General features: G+C 43.5%; 1 long non-coding RNA gene across 1 annotated transcript in view; it reads left to right on the top strand.

Moving 5' to 3' along the window:
- Nucleotides 1-497, top strand: part of LOC133220844 (uncharacterized) — a 36,275-nt gene extending 35,778 nt beyond the window's left edge. The window contains exon 4 of the long non-coding RNA XR_009727791.1: nt 259-497. This is a non-coding gene — a long non-coding RNA (uncharacterized LOC133220844). The remainder of the gene's footprint in view (nt 1-258) is intronic.
- Nucleotides 498-19,351: the final 18,854 nt, after the last annotated feature.

The following is a 19,351-nucleotide window of genomic DNA, read 5'->3' on the forward strand; positions in this document are numbered from 1 at the left end:
TAGCCCAGTTTGATCAAGATTTCCTATACTTGCAGCTAAAACTTTTTTTTCCACTTGCTGATTTGTAAAAATTTAGAGTCTCAACCCCAGGACCCAGTGTGGCACTTCTGCTCAAGACAGTTATAACTCATAAGCTTCTTCTAGCATCTGATGCCAGCCACCCAGAACACTTACGTAGTGTTGGTAAAAAAATGAGGTTGCTATCACTGCCACACTTCAGAAATGTTCTGTGCTTTACAATGACAGTATTTTCTTAAGCAATATCAGAAAATGACTGAGAGCACCATTCAGTGACTGCGAGCTGCCTGTGATGAAACCCTTTCTCCATGGCAAATGCAAGGGGGCTTCTACCTGTTCCACTGTGAACCACAACCACCTCAGCTCCCCACATTTGCAGGAGGATGAGAGCACTCACATGCACCTTCCCTGTCAGGAAGTGGAGACTCATGAACCTGTGGTAATTTATTTGTGTGTTGAAGCCTGAAAGACTTTTTCTTGAGCACATACTTGCAGTTTATAAAAGACTCCGTGAGGCAGTCACTGGCATGTAGCTCTGCAGGGAAAGAAAGTGAAAAAATAAAATGTTAGTGTTTACTATTGCCATGTAGTAGCACAGATTTCTCTAGCCCCCTTAAGTTAGGTAACACTGAAAAGAAGGTAAACAGCAATGCTCTCTTTCTAACGTCATTTCAGGGCATTAACATGATTAGATGCTTAGTCTCTGTTTATTTCTTAATTACTTAGGTGTCTTCTAATTATAAAGCAGAGGCTCCACAGTTGTTTCTGCATCCATCAACAAAAGCAAGAAGAGATGGGTGCCCTACGTGCATGGGAAGGGCTTGAATAACAAAATGCCATGCTCATCAGGAACCCCCGATTTTTGTCTTCAGAGCTCCAGCTAAAGCCACTTGAGTTTCACCATAGTCACAGAGCAGAGTGTGACACTGTGCCATTTACATTCTGTCTGCCTCTCTCCCATAGAAAGCAAAAAAAAAGCTGTAGTGAAGTTTCCTCAACAACTGGTGTTTAATAGCTGGCAGCGGCAGGCGAGGTGGATGGAGATGCCTCTGCTTAACACAGAACAGCACAGGCAGTCCTTGCCCCCAGGAATCACTGCTGTTAATGACCCAATTCATTAACTGGTAAAGCTGCTCATACACGTTAACAGTCCCCCATTGGTGGGAATGGGATTGGCTCTGGCACTTCCGCTCAAGATGGATATAACTCATAAGCTTCTTCTAGCATCTGATGCCAGCCGCCCAGAAAACTTATCTAGTGCTGGTAAAAAAAAAAAAAAGAAAGAAAGGTTGTTATCACTGCCACACTTCAGAAATGTTCTGTGCTTTACAATGACTGTATTTTCTTAAGCAATGTCAGGAAATGACTGAGAACTTCATATCCGCGTATTACTTCTCCTTCTTCAAATCATGTCCAAATCAAACCAAACATCAGTTAGGGTTACACAGACTTCTTAACAGTGCATTCTCTGATTAAGCTAGTTTGATGAGAAGCTGTTCAGTTTCACAGAGGCACGTTATTAATGTTTTCTGGAAGGTTTTTCTAATTAAAGCTTGGCTTGCATTATTTCTTTGTGGCATATGCATGCATGATAGAAAATTCAGGGCAGATGTGCTTTTAAGAAAAATGACATGGAATTGCACTCTTTAAAACTGGTTTTAGTGCTGCAGGGTTAAAATAAAGACTTTCTTGTACCTCGGGACACAGTACCTTAGTCCTTGCATCACTTTCAATGACCTTTCCATAGCCAGGTCTACATGTGTCTGTTCGTTCCCTTCTCCCTCAGCTCTGTTGTTAGTCATATTCACTTCTACAAAAAGTGACCAGTCACCATTAGTTTTCTCTCCAACTTTTCATTTTATTCTGCATCTGTCATTACAACAGACTTTTTTGGGGTGTCTGCACTGCTTTATTGAGACTTCAGGCTCTTTGTCAAGCCGCTTTGCACTACTCCTTGGATAACTTGATCTACCCATAATTCCAAACCCATTATCCCTTGTCCTATCGCTACTATTCTTAGTCCAGTTCCCCAAATAGTCTTGTTGTTCCTGATCTTCTTCCCTCTACCATGTTTCATCTTTTCTTTTTTTCTTGTTTCTTCTGACTTGCTTGAAGAGGTGCTTTGCTGGCATCTTAACCTGACCATGGCTAAACCCTAACCCCATACAGAGTCAGCAATGGATAGACTTGTAAGAGCTGGCAAGCTGTCTTCCTCCATTAATGCAAATAAATGTTTACCTATCATCTTCTCAACACTTTCCAGTACTTTTGCCACACCGTTAGGCAGCCTCCTTTAACAGTGGTGACACTTCTAAAGTTTTCCACCATACTCTTTCCTGCTGCAATGCAACCTGGTTTCTTCCTGTCCCTCCCCCAGCTGCTGTGGGATTCAAGTGATCCTTCTACGCACACTGGAAGGGTGTGACCATGAGTGTCCTCTCTTCCTCCTCAGTCTTCTCTTTGTTTTTAACTCTGCTCCTACCATGTTATGTTTTCCAGGCCTGCTGTAAAACATGTTGTTCTTTTTCCTCTGGTCTCCTGCAAATGTATTTACACCTAAAAATTCAAGACATAAAAATCAAACTTCCTAAGAGGCTTCTCAGATTTGTGCATTCTTATTATCTAGCCTTACCTGTGGCTTTTCTGGTTTTGTTTCTCTCAGCTCCCCCCTTTTCCCATTTTGTGGCACTACTATAACCTATCATCTTGGTGCATGGCATTTACCGACAAATCCAAATCTACAAGAATACACAAGATGGCTTCTTGTACCTTGATTAAAAGGATGAGAAAATGTACACTATTTGCCTTGAAATTCCCTGTGAAAAGAGTGAAGTTTTCCAAGGTTACGCCAAGGCAACAGTTATGCTTGTAGCCTATAAAACTGATTTATAAACTCATTGACCATCTCAATTCTCATTACTGTAAGTGAAAAAACAAACAAAACAAACCCCACTGGACACAATTTTCTCCCCCCTTCAGCATTATTCATAAATGTGGTTGCCTGAAAGGAAGTTTTAAATCACTGTTACAGATTCCCTTCTGGATGGTTAGTACTTGCAAACTCCAGTGCTTCTTGAATCTTGCCTTTCTTCTATCATCATTTAAACAACTGACAGTTCTAATTATTGTTCTCATAGGCAAGGACTTAATTAACCTAATCAGCCTGCCATGGAAGCTGACAGGTATGTTTTCTGTCAGAGTTAGGTCAAAACATGTAATCTGCAATGAATAGGCGTTCTTTTTCAGCTGCTCTGGCAGTGGTTCAGTGCATCTATGCCTCTCCTCAGGCCACTGAATCGTGTGACCTTGCAGTTCACAATGAAGAGTGACAATTATAAAGTGTATGTCAAAAAGCTAGTCGTCTCTGACCCGGTTTCCAGACACAACATGGTGGATAAACGCCAGGGAAGCAGCAGCCTGCCTTATCAAACAGTAACAGGGCCAAAGCAGAGGGCAAAATTGTTTCAGTATTGCTCAGAAAGGATCACTGTAAGAGCAGAGCAGCACAGAGGGCCTTGTTTCTTAGGGTATAAGTAGGAGGTACAAGGTGAGACCACAATGAGAGGCCCTCTTAAGCGCTCCTGGGTACCCGTGCCTCTGCTGACTTAGCACCCTGACCTCTTTCTGGACATCGCTAAAGGCAGCAACCACGCAAGTCCTTCTGCAAGCCATGACTGCTGTGTATTGTTAGGAATGAGTTGCTACTCTCTTCCTGGTGGACTCCCTTTCTTCTCTGCTATCACAAAGTCAGTGAGGGAGATGATGGCTAGAGAAAACTGTGACAATCAGTCTGCACCTTTCCTTGCCCCAGCCCTCTTTGAAGTTGGAGCTGCTGCATGCTGGAGTGGGAAGCCCAGAGTGATTTTTGTTAACTTGCTGGTTTACCCTGGGCTAAAAATAATACACCATACTACACATCCTGACAAAGCCTAATGAATACACAGCTGAACTAAAATTAATCCAGTTAGGCAGTTACCTATAAATAAAAATACATAAAAAGCACTTATATAAATAGATTCTTTCGTGCTTTCTATTTTTTCAGTTGCTTGATTGCTGTGTGTTCTTCACTTCCTTATTTCTAAAGGAATTTCAATACAGCAAAAAAAACCACCCTAGAAGCAGCTTTTCCCTCATATTTTGCATACCTAAGAACAGTTCAGCTATTCCCAACAAGTCCATAAATAGCAAAATGTATGGTTTGCATAATTTCTCCCTTTTCAAAAGTGATAGTTGAAATCGTAGCTCTCAGGTGAGTATTAGTGAATTATACCAAAAGACTAACTCAGAGAACATACAGCAACCAAGGTTGACCCTGCATGTCCTGTTGTTCTCTACTGGCCACTCTGTTAGGTCTTCCTGTGTCAGCTTTGGTAGCTTCAGCCCAGGAAAGGTCTCTTTTAGCTTCTATAGGAGGGAAATGCCTTTTGACAATCAGCTGTCTGGATTTTGCCCTTTCTGAATGGCAAGGTACTAATATAGCTAGTTTGCTTTCAGACCCAGCCTGCTCTCCTTTTTGTCAGCACTATTTGCTTTGGCACACTTAAATCATACAGCAATAGCAAGTGGCAACTCAGACTTCTCCGTGTAGGCTTTACATGCAGCAAAGGCATAAAGTCACAAAGTCAGACTTAAGCTCGGGTTCACTCTGGCTCTGCATTGTACCTGACTGCTTCCAAAGAGCCTCCTCTACCCCTGAAGAGAGGTGCCAGTGTAAAGCTATCAGAAAGATCAAAGTCAATAGTAGTATAACATGTGTGTTTATAACATGGCTTTTATGTGAGTGCAAGTTCTTTTTTAACAGGGGCAACACCATAAGCAGGGAGGATTTTCTGAGGTACTCCCCTCTTTCCTTGAGCATTTACCACTCTCTGCCCCCCTTGTGAGGATCCAACCATTTTCCTTCTCACATCTCAATTTCCTTTCACTAATGCCACGAAGACAATTGCTCTCCTCGGGCAGAACTTCTTCCTGCTTGCTTGATTGCTTAAAGTTTCGTTGTCACCACCACCCTAAAACCTTAACTGTGCAAGGGCTGGAGCAGCTGCAGTGCCATTGGCAGACCATCTCAGATTCTCTCTTTCTCCATTTCCTCCCAGCCTCTCAATATGCTCACTTCCTGTGAGTTTCCTATCTCAGCAAATAATCCCTTGGTGAAAAATTAACCAACACAGGGACATGGTGTTTCCCCATTAGCAGCTTCCTGCCTACCATCAGGGAAGTTAACTGCCAGCAGCAGTGACAAATTTGTAACAGAAAAAAAATCAAAAAGAAATTGGAAGCTGGGTTGGAAAGACAAAGACCAGAAGAACATTACAAGGAGCTACTGTTTGTCCCTGTCTTTATGTGAAGTCTGCTTGTCCTTTAGCCACTGTAAGGAGGAAAGTACTTAAAATAAACTTGTATATGCATCACTTCTTCATGAGATTGGATCCTTACCCATCATCTCTCACATATCCTACTGCAAGACCCAACCATACGGTTGTTAGTTCTGGAGTTCAGCCTTTGTCAGTGATCTGTTTGTAAGTGATCTGTTTCCAAGCACTGAGCTTTTCTCTTCCAGTGTCATACTAAGAGCAGGGAAAGCAAACTGACACACCATCGGATGTCTAAGGTGAGACATCCCTGCCTATGGGAACTTAAGATGATCTTAAGGTTCTTTCTAACCCTAATCATTCTATGATCCTATGATCTAGTACTTCAGAAATGGCAAGTGCACCATGAACTTAGCTTAATCATATAGAACACCAGTGGTCTGAGAGGTGTTTGAAACTTTCATGAAGGACTCCATAATGTGTAGTCATGACACGAAGGACATCAGTGTGCAAGGCACCCCATAATTCATCAGCACACTGACTTGTTACACAACTCAAAATACAGCAAGGTCAGAGCAATCCCAGGCACAGCTACAGGTTGGGCAGAGAAGAGATTCAGAGCAGCCCTGAGGAGAAGGATTTGGGGGTGTTGGTCGATGAGAAAATGAACATGAGCCCGCTTCAGTGTGCGCTTGCAGCCCAGAAACCAGCTGTATCCTGGGCTGCATCAAAAGGAGTGATGGAGGTGATCCTGCCCCTTTACTCTGCTCTTATGAGACCTCACTTGGAGTATTGTGTACGGTTGTGGTGTCCTCAACAGAGCTGTTGAAGCAAGTCCAGAAGAGGCCACAAGGATGATCAGGGCCTGGAGTACCTCCTGTATGAAGATAGGCTGAGAAAGTTGGGGCTGTTCAGCCTGGAGAAGAGAAGGCTGCGTGGTGACCTCATAGCAGCCTTCCAGTATCTGAAGGGGCTTATAAGGATGCTGGGGAGGGACTCTTCATTAGGGACTGTAGTTATAGGACAAGGCGTAATGGGTTAAAACTTAAACAGGGGAAGTTTAGATTGGATATAAGGAAGAAATTCTTTACTATAAGGGTGGTGAGGCACTGGAATGGGTTGCCCAGGGAAGCCGTGAATGTTCCAACCCTGGCAGCATTCAAGGCCAGGTTGAACAGATCCTTGGGTGGCATGGTTTAGTGTGAGGTGTCCATGCACATGACAGTGGGGTTAGAACTAGATGATCTTAAGGTCCTTTCCAACCCTAACTATTCTATGATTGTGATTATGTAGCTTGATTTTAGTATTTCAGAAAACACACTTTTTGCTGAAACTATATTGCTGACAAGAGCTGATTTATGCATAAATTCATGTTCACCAGCGATGCTGGAGTGCTGGCCAAAAGACAATCAAGAGTATGAAATAAAGGGAGATCTGGCATTTAGCATTACAGTTAAACCAAATGTGCAAACCACTGCAGTCTGAGCAAGGGCTTGGCTTTCCAAGCAGAGCTGAAATAAAAAGTTGAAGTAACAAACTGATCTCTATTTCTAGAGCATTTTTGTAAGTTGTACATTGAAGCACAGCTTATGAGATAGCAAACTCCAAAGAGTCACGGGACCCTCATTAGTTCTAATGTGTAGGAAATAGGAATTGAAATTAAAAGATAAGCCACCTGAAGTGATATGGGGTCCTAGGGCACTCTTAAATTTGTTCTGATTTTATTTAGGAACAGGAAGATGGACTCAAACTTTAATCTTAAGCACACATGCTCAAATATTGTGGCTATTAAGCACTTTACAATCTAACTGCTGTTGACTTGTGTTTATAGCCTGACTAACTTATCAGCTGCCATGAAGTTACACAGATTGACACATTTGAGAAAGAACTCTCACTTGTCTTAACCCTTAAAAGCCTCTTAAAACATTGTATGAAAGATATATAATAAACTAATATTACTACCTAATGCCTAAATCGGTAGACTAGATTGATAAGCTTACTGAAGAAGAGACAGTTCCCATGTGCCTCTTTGCACTGCATCCAGGACAAAGACAGTGATGTCCTGATGGGTTCAGCAGTGCAAATCCCCAAAACGGTTCTCTGTGAACAATAGCTTTCCATCAGCCTGGTGACAGGATGCCCCTGATCACAGATATTGCAGAGACGTTCTTTTCAGGACTATTTCTACTCAGACTTTCTCACACAGGGTAAATAGAGCAGGGAAACAGCTTTCAGTGGAAAAGCAAGCAAACAACAAAACAAAACAAACTCATCTAAGGAAGGGTAGATTAAGAGTCTGGGAAACTTTTGATCCCTTGGACTCAGCTATCCTCCAGTAGATCAGAGAAAAGCTGACTGAGTCAAAAATAATGCCAAATAACTGGATTTCTGGAGGAGAAAAGCTAAAATGAGGCTAGGAATGAATGGGAAAATGTGTTTGTCAGTGAAGCTGGCTGGTGAAATCCTAGCATTGCCACAACCAAACAGGAGCTCTGAAATTTTGGATGCAGGGGAAGCCAGGCTTTAACCACTGAGTTCAGTGAGGACAAGCTCACCAGCATTCACTCTGGGAGTTTCACAATCTGTCATGAAAACATTTGAAAATTCATTTGGAGCAACTATTAAGATGTATAAAGAAGGCAGTGCAAAGAAATTAAGAAAATGTATTTCCATCTAAGGTAAACCGCTATAAATGGGCATTACTGAGAGATACATTATCACTGCTAAAGTTCAGATAGAGCTGTCAAATTGTCAGTAAAAGCACACTTTACCTTTGACAAAACCTGCTCTTGGTCTTCAAATATAATGAATTCTTGTATGTATAGATATTATAGTAACATACAGAGTGTGTGTACACATGTTGTACACCTATATGCATGTATACACACAGAGCAAAATTCACTGAGTGATACTACTTTTGTCTAGGGACCAGAATACCTGTATTAGAAACACTGTGCTGGTTTACCAGCCCTCATATTCTAAACGCTGCATTGCTGGGCTGTACCCAACTCAGCTCTCACTCAAATCAACACTGCTGGAAAATTTCAGACAAGAATGGCTTTTTATCTGAAATCCCCAACTGGTACAAATGCAAAAGTTCCAACAACATGGTGTGATTTTTCTAAATAGGGATATAGCCGTAGAGGGCAGGGGGGCCCAAGACTCTTGGTTGATATTCAAGGATCACTTGCTACAGGCTCAGGAGTGTTGCATCCCAACTAGAAGGAAGTGAAGCAGCAGGGCCAGGAGACCTTGGATGGATAAGGAGCTGCTGAGGAAAATTCAAATGAAAAAAGAGTCTTATAGAAAGTGGGAGCAAGGACAGGCGGCCTGGGAAGAGCACAGGGATGTTGTCCGGGAAGCTAGAGACCAGGTTAGGAAAGCTAAGGCCCAGTTAGAATCAAACTTAGCTAGGGATATTAAGGATAACAGGAAGGGATTCTACAGGTACATAGCAAATAAAAAACAGACTAGGGAGAACATAGGCCCCCTCAGGAAGCTCTCGGGTGAACTAGCTACACAGGATTTGGAGAAGGCTGAGGTTCGGAATGACTTCTTTGCCTCAGTCTTCTCTAGCAAAGGCTCTGACTGCACCACCCAAGTCTTGGAAAGCAGATGCAGGGACTGTGAGAATGAAGACCTTGGGCCCACTGTAGGAGAGGATCTGGTTTGAGACCATCTTAAAAATCTGAAAGTGCACAAGTCCATGGGTCCTGATGAAATCGATCCGCGGGTCCTGAAGGAGCTGGCAAATGAAGTTGCTAAGCCACTGGCCATCATATTTGAAAAATCATGGCAGTCAGGTGAAGTTCCCGACAACTGGAAAAACGGAAATATAACCCCCATTTTCAAGAAGGGGAAAATGGATGACCCAGGGAACTACAGACCAGTCAGTCTCACCTCTGTGCCTGGCAAAATCTTGGAGCACATTCTCCTGGACGGCACGCTAAGGCACATGAAAAACAACAAGGTGCTTGATGACAGCCAGCGTGGCTTCACTAAGGGGAATTCATGCCTGACCAATTTGGTGGCCTTCTCTGATGGGGCTACAGAACTGATGGACAGGGGTAGAGCAGCTGATGTCGTCTACCTGGAATTGTGCAAAGTGTTCGACACTGTCCCACACAACATCCTTGTCTCTAAATTGGAGAGACATCAGTTTGATGGATGGACCACTCGGTGGATAAAGAACTGGCTGGATGGCTGCACACAAAGAGTTGTGGTCAATGGGTCAATGTCCAGCTGGAGACCAGTAACGAGTGGTGTCCCTCAGGGATCGGTGTTGGGACTGGTCTTGTTCATCATCTTTATCACTGACATGGACAGTGGGATTGAGTGCGCCCTCAGGAAGTTTGCCGATGACACCAACCTGTGTGGTTCAGTTGATATGCTGGAGGGAAGGAATGCCATCCAGAGGGACCTTGACACGCTTGTGAGGTGGGCTGATGCCAACCTCATGAAGTTTAACCATGCCAAGTGCAAGGTCCTACACCTGGGTCGGATCAATCCCAGACACAGCTACAGGTTGAGCAGAGAAGAGATTCAGAGCAGCCCTTCAGGGAAGGACTTGGGGGTGCTGGTCGATGAGAAAATGAACATGAGCCGGCTTCAGTGTGCGCTCGCAGCCCAGAAAGCCAACCATATCCTGGGCTGCATCAAAAGGAGCGTGACCAGCAGGTCAAAGGAGGTGATCCTGCCCCTCTACTCTGGTCTCATGAGACCTCACCTGGAGTATTGTGTGCACTTCTGGTGTCCTCAACATAAAAAGGACATAGAACTGTTGGAACAAGTCCAGAGGAGGGCCATGAGGATGATCAGGGGACTGGAGCACCTCCCATATGAAGATAGGCTGAGAAAGTTGGGGCTGTTGAGCCTGGAGAAGAGAAGGCTGCGTGGAGACCTCATAGCAGCCTTCCAGTATCTGAAGGGGGCCTATAGGGATGCTGGGGAGGGACTCTTCTTTAGGGACTGTAGTGATAGGACAAGGGGTAATGGGTTAAAACTTAAACAGGGGAAGTTTAGATTGGATATAAGGAGGAAATTCTTTCCTGTTAGGGTGGTGAGGCACTGGAACAGGTTGCCCAGGGAGGCTGTGAATGCTCCATCCCTGGCAGTGTTCAAGACCAGGTTGGACGAGGCTGTGGGTGATATGTTTTAGTGTGAGGTGTCCCTGCCCATGGCAAGGGGCTTGGAACTTGATGATCTTAAGGTTCTTTCCAACCCTAACTATTCTATGATTCTACGATTTTAAATGCTTTCCCTGATCTCTCCTCACCTGTCAACCTGGGCCAGACAGTGACCAGCACCCAGGAGCTCAGGCTTCCCAACTGATGGGTTCTTGGCAGTTCTCAGGCTTTGTTAATTCCTCGGGTCTCAGATCAGCTGCCTTCAGGTTAAGACTATGGAGCCTCTGTGGCTTACAGTTCAGAAATTACATACTATAGATGCTATAAACCAGGCATATATATGCTATAACCAGGATCTTCCCTTTTTCAGAGAGTACTTTCTAACTCTTGGTTTTGTCAGAGATCACAAGAAAACTAATTTTCTAAACATTGACATCTTCCACAAATTGGAAGTGCTTTTTCCAATTTAGTTTGTTCTGATCACTTTCTCCAGCATGAAATGTCTGGTTTTACAACAGGAAGCTGAAGTTTTTTATCTGCTGCCACTATTCCTCAGTGTTAAACACAGGCCAATCTGTGCATAACAATCTGCAATGTTCAAACTCCAGACATACTCCTCAGTGTTCAATATGAATATTTGTACCTTGGAAAAAACATTAAAGGGTCTCCTTAAGTATCTTAAGTTAACTTGGAATTAGCTAACACAAGGATATAAATATCCAAGATATGTACACGCATGTAGAAGCTAAAGCATGTAGAAACTACCATTCCCCCTGGTGTCAATGACTGCTCAAACGCTAAATGTTAAGTGTGAAAGAGGCACTTGAGCATGGGTAGAAACCCACAGGTACTTCCCTTTCCTGGAGCTTGTTGAGCTATACTCAAATGGTGCCCTAGAAGAAATATATTGTCTTCCAGGGACAGCAGCTGTCCTTTGAATCATAGGAACCCATCAAAGTTCATTGCAATTTGTTTATGTATATGCATTCTGTGCTGTGACAATAATAGCAACGAAGAAATACGACGCTCGTGCAAATAATGGTACCGTTTTCAAATGAAACAGAAAAAAAAATAGGGAAAAAGCCCCAAGCCTACACATTTTTAACAGATTTATTGATAAACTGACTTCAGAGCTCCATTTACTAACAATGAGACTTTTTCCTACTCAAGCCAATATTGATCCATGGGGCACGGAGTATGTGGGGAATAGTCTCTTAACAGAGCTGTTCTGCATATTTTGTGTAGGTTACTCCTCATGTTTTGAGCTTCTCCTGAAAGGCCAAGATTTACCGCCTGGAACAGAGGTGGGTGTTCATTCACCCAACAAAAATTAGTCTCTGGTGCAGGTTTAAGGCAACCGGCAGTGCAGGCCTTAACTCGATGAACCTGGAAAGGCCCACACCTCCCACACCACTGCCTTTCAAATGAGAAATTCCTTGGCACAAAAGGCTCAGCCCACGGGACTTCTCCAGACAAACAATCAGCCTGCAGTGCTTCACTGGGCATAAGGGTCTTGGCAAGGCGCCATTCACTATCATTAAAAGTGTTTATAAAAAAAAATGTTCATTTTTGGCCAGCTTTTTTTCCAAGGCCAGGCCTCCACCCCCACATCTTCAGTGGAATGTGTTAATAATTTGCTTTGTGGAGATGAAAGGCTCTTTGATAGGAGCAGCATAAACACATCTCACTGTGCTCAAAGGTCTTTGTCCCACAATAGAAGCATAGTTTCTGTACAGTGGCTTGAGCGGAAAGAACAGACACATTTCTGAATCACTTTTCACTTTTTTTCTTTCTGCCTTCCCTCCTCCACCCCCCGCATTTATCTCTTCCTCTATTTCTTACAGTCTCTTGTAAATCCTTGTGTAGAACACAAACAGGAAAGTTCTTCTGGACAAGAAATCTTCACTGATACTAGGAGCAGATGGATTAAAAATACTAGCCAGTATCCGCAGTCTGCAGTGTCAGAAATCAAAAGCCACAGCAAAACACAAGTCTGTCCCAGACTATGTGATTGAGTGCAACCTGGAGTAATGTAGGAGGAGGGGAGAAACCTGTAGCTATCGCCTTCTGACCCTCTGTTTAATAGCACATTGCGGGGCCTTACCTAACAAATACAAATCATAGAATCATAGAGCCGTCTGAGTTGGAAGGGACCTTAAAGATCATATGGTTCCAACCCTCCTGCTGTGGTCAGGGACACCTTCCCCTAGTCCAGGTTGCTCAAAGCCCCATAGTGTGTTTCTACAATGTACTTCCTTCACTACCCAGTTTGAGCTATTGCATGTCTGTACCAACATTGTCCCTTTGAAAGCCCACCCAAACAGTGCTGAACCATAGCACCAGTCTTCAGTTCCATTTTAATCAGATCCCAAAGGGATAAAGACATAACTGAGACGTGGCCCTTGCTCCCTTGTTGGTTTAGACGTCAACACAAGTCTTAATCATCAACCTGTCTCTTGAATTATCAGCACTTCCGGTCATCTTTCGCGATGGGCTTTGTGTAGGTTTGTTTTCTCTCCTTTTTCTCTGTACTTTCAATTAAAATGCCAACTCTTGCCATGGTACACTGTTCCATCTTTATGTGTGTCTTTGTTTCCCAAACATATTCATTATTCTTACTTTATGAATCCATTTACTGTTGACAGATTATTTTTTTTTCTATTCATGACAGCTCTATCTAAGGAAAAAAAGATCATTGTACAGATGTGCAACCTAATGCTTCTAGAGCATCAACATTCCGCCATTAGGATAACATGGTCAGATATGTGGAAGTGACTTTAGAGCCTATACAACATTCTTAAAGGTAATTTAGACATTAATGATGTTTAGCCACTGCTCCATGTTGTAGACTGTGACTGCATGTTTGGGAATGGACAGCTTCCCATCAGTTCTTTAGAGAAGCAGCTTCAGTCTAGACAAGTGCAGCCACCCATTTTCTTCTGGGAGAGCCAATGCTTCTGGTGCTCAGGGGGTCTGCCAACGACTTTCACAAAGATTTTAAATCCTTACTGAACTCTACTCAGAGTGACACTACTGAAAAGAGGGATTGGGGTTTGTGAGCAAAAATGTAAGGTTTTAGGAAATGTGTATGCATTGTAATTAAAATGTAAGTTTGTCCCAGTACAAGCACAGCACATGGTCTCTGAGCTCACCTGAGGTGACAGGAGTTGATAGTTTTAAGTCAAGTCTCTGACAGTCAAGTTTGTATTGTAGATAGAGGGGGAATTTAGCAGCTTCCAGCTACAGCAGCTAAGCAAGTGCTAATCTGGTCACCCTGTGCTGCTAATCTTGTTCTTTTCTATAATCAGTGTTTCCAGACTTGGTGTTTCAGTGAACCTAATCACAGCCTGTCATCTGAAATGTTTCCTCCCATGTAATACTCTCTGATAACATTTATGTCAAGCCTGAGTTTCGGCTGTGGCTCCAGTCCTTCCCCAACAAGGGAGGATGGCTGACACTGTAACAGGCTTTTGGACAGGAATGAAAGGGAGTCAGGACCTCTCCTGACGGTGTCACATCTTTAAGTTAAATGGTGAGGGATGAAAGAGCATGTCTTGAAAATAGTGTTGGATGTTTATGGACTGCATGTATTTTTGCTCATCATAATGCATGAGAGCTCTGGATCCACCCATGTAGTGTGAAGTTGTCCTTAATACCAGAGTTTACCAAAATGTCACTGTCCTTTTTAGCTTTTCTAAATATATCTTTCCACAACTCCCTGTGAAAGAGTGACTGTGTATTTTGACATGGTTTCAGTACAAAACCACCTGAAGAATGGCAGTTTCACTTGAGCTTGTTTTGAGCATTTTGTGTCTATTCAGAACAGAAACTTAGGGAGTGCCATGATACTGCAGAGCAAAGCAAATATTTGCACAACTCCTGGAGACCTAGGAGCACCAATTTTGAAGCAGACCTATTGTGTGCTACTGCCTCCAGCCAGCATCTGTGTATTTGTGGTAAGCATAAGCAGGTTGGACCTGCTAAGCTCCTCTCCCATCCCAGTGGAAACCTCTGGGAGGGGAGTGGAGCAGACAGCTTTGAGGGGGGCAAGGGGAAGGATAGCATTTTAAAGTATAGTGCAAAATTCACAAGAGCTTCTCTGTATGCACCTGACTGAAAGCATCTTTGATGCAAAGTGGGGTTTAAGGGAACTCACTTTTCCTGCAACAGGAATATAGTGCTTGAGAGGAGGTTCCTGGAAGGATATTCTGCTTGGCTATTTGACTTCTGCTGCATTGTTGGAGATGTTTAAATACAATGACCTACATTGCAAAACACCTAGATTCCTCTTAGCTGACTTTGTTTTTCACTTGCAGGCTGACTCACAAGCCCTGCTATGTCTGCTGCTGCCTGAGAGAAGAGCAGGACAACATGCTGGTAAAAAAGGCTAATACCCTGGAAGATTTGCTTTACTTTATATGTGATCTCTGGAACTTGCTCACAGACATTACACTTAGCAAATACTTCTGTTTTCCCTGTCATTCTCTGAGTGACATGGCACAGTGACGGGGCTACCTCTCTGCTCCCTGTGAAGAGAAAACCCCATCTGAAGGGTTTCCTTACACCATACCTACTCTCTGTCTAAAAAGAACCTGTAAAACTGGAGTAGACAGATCCAAGAGCAGGGGTGATCTGAAGCTGACTTTGTAGCAAGGCCAGTCCTGACCAGTAATAGTGAAAATGGAGGTATGACAGCATATGCGCACACAGGAGAGATTACAGAACTGAAGGATTTGACCTAACAGATGGTACAGATGGTGTCAAAGCAAGTAACAGGTACAATGGGGTGGCCCTAGCCCTGCTTCTATCTGTGAATAAAGCTGGAGAAAGAAGAAACTGGAAATATGACTGGGATATCTGAAGTACGAAGCCAAGCACTTACTTGCTTTCAGATGATGAACAAATCTATGGTTGCACTTTTCTCTCCTGTTCTTTCTCCTGTATAAAAACACAGGGAGCACTGCCAATCTTCTCCTGATCATTTTCCTGTTTCCTTAAATAAAAATATCTTTTTCCATGTTCCCAAGGAGTCTCAGGACATACAAGCACAGGAGGGCTGGAGCACAGCTAGACATAGGAACATGCCTTTGAGCTGAAACATCTAGCCACAGTTTTCTTTATTTTAGAAAGAAAAACATAATAAATAAATAGTTTAGACAACCATGGAGAACACGCTCTCTCACTGTTTGTCTTTATCTAATTTAGATGATACTGTGAATAGCTAACAACAAGCTACTGCTGGAAGGTACAAATAAAATGCGAAGCCTCTTTTCTGCCATGCGAAGGGTCGCTGCCCAAGCGAGGACCAGTCCTTGCAGCCTTTTTCTCATGTGAGAGGTGGTTATCACCAACAGGGCTTGCAAGGACTAAAGCATTAAACCCACAATAAAAGTGATGACTTTTCAGTGTGCTCAAAGAAAGAAAATTGAGTTGCTTTATGTTTTTGATGCAGGGTGAGAGTAATATGTTTTTAAATTATTAAATGTAAGAGAAACATGGTGTTTCCAGGCAGTGAGGACAATGGGAGCTCCCATCCCAGCCAGGCCTGGGTGCTGGAGCTCTGCTTGTGCTGCAACACACTCCCTGTGCTCCCACAACAATAACACTCCCTAATTTTAGTATCAGCTATAACACAAAGTAATTCAAGGCATCCACACTGTATTTCATGAGGACAGTGTTTCTCTTTTGCTTGTGTAGTTCCCAGGCTGCAGTGCCATTCTGTTCACCAATCTTAAGCAAACACCACCCTTGAGATTTCCTAAATAGTTCAAAGTGGTGTCTAGGGAAACATTAGAAACGCATATGGAAAGCCTGAATACACTTCAGATGAAACCACTTTGAATGTCCATTTTTGTGCAAGTTCTGTGCTGGAAGATTGTATAAAGCAAAAGTTTTTAAGATAAACTTGTCAGGAATGATGCTATAATAGCAAAGATTTCTAAATATTTATCGCTGATAAGCTTTTCACAAGCCCGCCTCCTTGGATCATCGCTTCATTCAATTTTTAATGTAAGAAATGTTTGAGGAGGAGGAATTAATGGTCATGAACTTTGCAGTCCCCTTGCAGTCCTAACTGGAATGTTTTTTATATGTTGTTTCCCTGCTTATTTATTATAGCGAGCCCACATAGATACATTCACTGTAGAAGATGATGTACAACAGGCACTACTCCAAAAGTCAGTGTTTGATAGCAGAGGCCAAAGTTACCATAGTGGTTTTCTGTTCTAAGTACAGGGAGAAGCACTGGTAACTGAGACAAACTAGTCTGAAAACACTGAGTAATACCATCTCCTTAATGGATAATCAATGTCTACTGGTGCTGGAAATCAGCACCTATGCACACCTGTAACACCTGAACCTTGCTTTGAGGAAACATATGAAGTTAACTCATGTTTTCAAAAGCAGCATCCAGACACTGGCATAAGATCACACAAGGAACAATAACTCATGATTTCCCTTTTAATTCTTGTCTTTGGAAAGTCTTGTGCCATTTTTTGGCCTTTACTCATCACTGTCACCATCCATTCCTAGTTTCATGAATGCCACAGGTCATAATTGAAACAGCTGCCACTTTCCCTCCTTTTGTAGCATTTTTGCAGTGTGGGACTAAACCATATCTCATGTGGATGAAAGGAAGCACAAGGGAGCTTTGAATTTCTCCCTTCTCCTCAATGCACTCCCCAAGCTGCCACGCAGCATGCTGGAAGCTAGAGGAACAGTTCAAGGAATTACTGCCACAGGTCTGGTTTTGTTCTTATTCTCTTCCTACAACATTCACTGTTGGCCACTGTTGGAGACAGAGCACTTGGCTAGAAGAAACTTTGGATTTGAATTGATCTGGTTTGGTTATTCTTACCTTTTATAATGTTCACCCAAAGACAGCATGATGACAGTCAGCCCTGTGCTCAAGGCCCTGAAGGTCCAGCCAATTTTCCGGTGGCCCTTTCAGTGATTCCTATACCTTGGGAGAGATGCTAGACACAGAGAACAGGTTCACATTGATTCACTTTGATGTGCTCAAAGTGACAAACCTGCTCCAGCCCCTACCCAAAAAATGCCTACTGAAACCCATCGGATCATCCACCAGACCCAGTCAAGCTGGGCCCAAAAACTGAAACACTGACCACATCTGGCCAGTGCAACACTTTACTTGGCACCACCCAGGGTATGTAGCTTGTAGCAGGCCATAGAGATATCATATAAATCCACTGTATAAGTGAGTACACTATACAAGTGTAGCACACTAGTTGTTTCAGGACACCTGGTTTACCAAGAAATCTTGTCCAGAATGTGGGTGCTTTGGCCTGATGTTTAGGATGCTGGGGAGGGTGATGATCTGAGGAGGCTGCTGCTCAGCCAGCAAGACACAATCTTGCCTTGTTAAGGCAAGATGAAAACGTGGTCAGAGAAGATCAAGAAAGTACAAAATCTTCAATACCTGGGGATGGAGGTTAGGACAAGAAGCAGGTGTGCAGTGTGTCCTGCCACTGGTGGGCATTGTGTCCTGCCACTGCTGCCCAGGTCTCTTTCCCATCTCCTGCTCTCTACCAGTCCTGGTCCTAGCTCTGAGCTGACTTCCAGTGTAGTGTTCTAGGCTGCACTAACCATCCGCATCCTGCTATTACTAATGCTTTTATTGGCCAAAGACTTAAAGCCTGGCTCCAGACTGTGCTGCTGCTGCTTTGCCTGTGGTCTGCCCTTTCCTTCCTCTGCTCCTTTGCCGGATCAGCAGAGCAGGCGGAGGGCTGCCTGCCCTGCCCGCGGCGCCGGGGGGCTGTGCTGGGGAACAGGGGCACACGGCTCCCAGCCAGCACCCGAGGGCAGCCTGGCAGACAGGGTGTGACAGGGACAGCCCAGCCTGGGCAGCGGAGCAGGGACTGCAGCCAAGAGGCAAAGTGCCAGCTTCGGTGGTGGCAGGAGGGAAGGGACTTCCTCAGCATCCAGAGGCGATGGGGCAGGCTGCTGCCGTCCAGAAAAACACCACTGGACCAACACCAGGCCTGGGACAGCTGTTTCAGCCCATTTTCCCCTATTTTGGTTCTGACACATTCTCTAATTAAAGTAGACAGTCATCCTGCTAAGCTCACCCTATTACAGGGGCTACTCCATCTATAAGGCCCATAGATGTTATGGCATGGGAAGAAAATGACAGAAATGTTTGTGAAATAACTCCAGCGCCTGAGGGAGTCTGCGAAACAGAAAACGGAAAGAACCTGCCCACACAGTTTGTTGGGTGTTTTGCACAAGTGAAAAGCCATTTGAACACACCTTTCAGAGGAAGAGCCATCCTCCTGCCTTGCCTGTTGACTACAACCACTGAGCACAGGGCCTGCTGGCATTTAGACAGAGTTTGAGTTCCTCTGATCCAACAGCCTTCTGGATACTGGTGAGAGCCCTGGCAGACCCACACGTGCAGCCTCATCCCAAGCATACTGCTTATCCCTTGGATGAGTGTGTGTTTTAGAAGACAGTACTTAACCCAAAAACTGTCCTAACACAAATGATTTAACTTGATAGTAGAAGAACGACATAAGCAGATAGCTATCTGGCACAAGAAACTTCTCTAGACTCCTCCAGTATAAACAACAAAAAAAATTCTAAGGTTTATACAGTCATTCAATTCATTATTAAATCATATAAATAAATATAAATCTAAATTTGATATACTAAACACAAGACACAAATCAGTCTCCATTTCATCTGGCTCCATTTCAAAAGTGTAACTGCTGCATTAATGACTGTATTGTTTCTCTCTCAGTTCAGCGACCAGACTAAAATTTTCCTTTTGCCATTTTACCTTATTTATTAATAAGTCTGCAGTCGTGGTTCCTGCTTTTGCTGAGTTGAGCTGAGCAAAACTTTTCCTATCTGCCAAGAGGATAAATGATGTAGCTG

Source organism: Neopsephotus bourkii, unplaced genomic scaffold, assembly GCF_033783945.1.
Source record: "Neopsephotus bourkii isolate Nb327-2 ecotype Australia unplaced genomic scaffold, CSIRO-AGI_Nbou_v1 NB_1481, whole genome shotgun sequence".
Lineage (NCBI taxonomy): Eukaryota > Metazoa > Chordata > Aves > Psittaciformes > Psittacidae > Neopsephotus > Neopsephotus bourkii.